Consider the following 1,881-nt stretch of genomic DNA (forward strand, 5'->3'; position numbering starts at 1 on the left):
TATGCTCAAGGAAGTTAATGATTTCCTGTTTTATTTCTTCCTGCACCCATCTGTTATTCAACAGAAGATTGTTTAATTTCCATGCCTTTGGGTGGGGTCGAGCATTTTTGTTAGAGTTGAGTTCCACCTTTAGTGCCTTATGGTCTGAGAAGATACAAGGTAAAATTTCAATTCTTTTGATTCTGTTGATATTTGTTTTGTGTCCCAGGATATGATCAATTTTGGAGAATGTTCCATGGGGTGATGAGAAGAATGTATATTCTTTGTCTTTGGGGTGGAGTGTTCTATATGCGTCTATCAAGCATAGTTGTTCTAGGGTCTCATTTAAATCTCTTATATCTTTGTTTAATTTCTGTTTAGAGGATCTGTCCAGCTCTGTAAGAGGTGTGTTAAAGTCCCCTGTTATGATGGTATTATCAGATATCATATTGCTCAGACTGAGTAAGGTCTGCTTCAAGAATCTGGGAGCATTTAAATTGGGTGCATAAATATTTAGAATTGAAATGTCTTCTTGTTGTAGTTTTCCCTTGACCAATATAAAGTGACCATGTTTGTCTTTTTTGACTTTAGTTGCTTTAAATCCACATGTATCTGAAAATAAGATTGCAACTCCTCTTTTCTTTTGAATTCCATTTGCCTGAAAAATTGTCTTCCAACCCTTGACTCGGAGCTTTAATTTGTCTTTTGAAGCCAGGTGTGTTTCTTGCAGACAGCAGATGGATGGCTTGTGTTTTTTAATCCAGTCAGCCCATCTATGTGTCTTCAGTGGGGAATTCAAGCCATTAACATTTATGGAGATAATCGATAAGTGTGGTAGTATTCTATTTGTCTTATTTGGTAAGAGTCCATTGCTTAGTTTTATCTTTTGCATCAGTGTGGAGGTTAGGTTCTGTCCTTTGATTTCTGAGTTCTTACTTTGCTGCTGATCCATTGTGGTGGTCAGTGTGCAGAACAGGTTGAAGTATTTCCTGTAGAGCCGGTCTTGTTGTGGCGAATTTCCTCAATGTTTGTATATCCGTAAATGATTTGATTTCTCCATCAATTTTGAAGCTTAGCTTAGCAGGGTACAGAATTCTGGGCTGAAAATTGTTCTGTTGAAGTAGATTAAAGGTAGATGACCATTGTCTTCTTGCTTGGAAAGTTTCATTAGAGAAGTCTGCGGTCACTCTGATGGATTTGCCCCTGTAGGTCAACTGGCGCTTACTCCTGGCAGCTTGCAGAATCTTTTCTTTTGTCTTGACTTTGGACAGGTTCATCACAATGTGTCTTGGAGAAACTCGGTTAGAGTTGAGGCGACCTGGGGTCCGATATCCCTCTGAAAGCAGTGTGTCAGAATCTTTGGTGATGTTTGGGAAATTTTCTTTTATAATATTCTCTAGTATGGCTTCCATTCCTCTGGGGCATTCTTCTTCCCTTCTGGAATTCCTATAACTCGCATGTTGGAACGCTTCATAAAGTCCCATAATTCTGACAGTGAACGTTCTGCTTTCTCTCTCTTCTTTTCTGCCTCTTTTACTATCTGAGTTATCTCAAAAACTTTGTCTTCTACCTCTGAAAGTCTTTCTTCTGCATGGTCTAACCTGTTGCTGATACTTTCCATTGCATCTTTAAGTTCCCTGATTGACTGTTTCATTTCCTTCAGCTCTGCTATATCCTTTTTATATTCTTCATATCGTTCATCTCTGATTTGATTCTGTTTTTGGATTTCCTTTTGGTTATTTTCCACTTTATTAGCAGTTTCTTTCATTGTTTCCATCATTTCTTTCATTGTTTTCAACATGTGTATTCTAAATTCCCTTTCTGTCATTCCTAACATTTCTGTATAGGTGGAATCCTCTGCCGTAGCTACCTCATGGTCCCTTGGTGGGGTTGTTCTGGACT

Source organism: Nycticebus coucang, chromosome 2 (genome assembly GCF_027406575.1).
Source record: "Nycticebus coucang isolate mNycCou1 chromosome 2, mNycCou1.pri, whole genome shotgun sequence".
In the NCBI taxonomy this organism is placed as follows: Eukaryota; Metazoa; Chordata; class Mammalia; order Primates; family Lorisidae; genus Nycticebus; species Nycticebus coucang.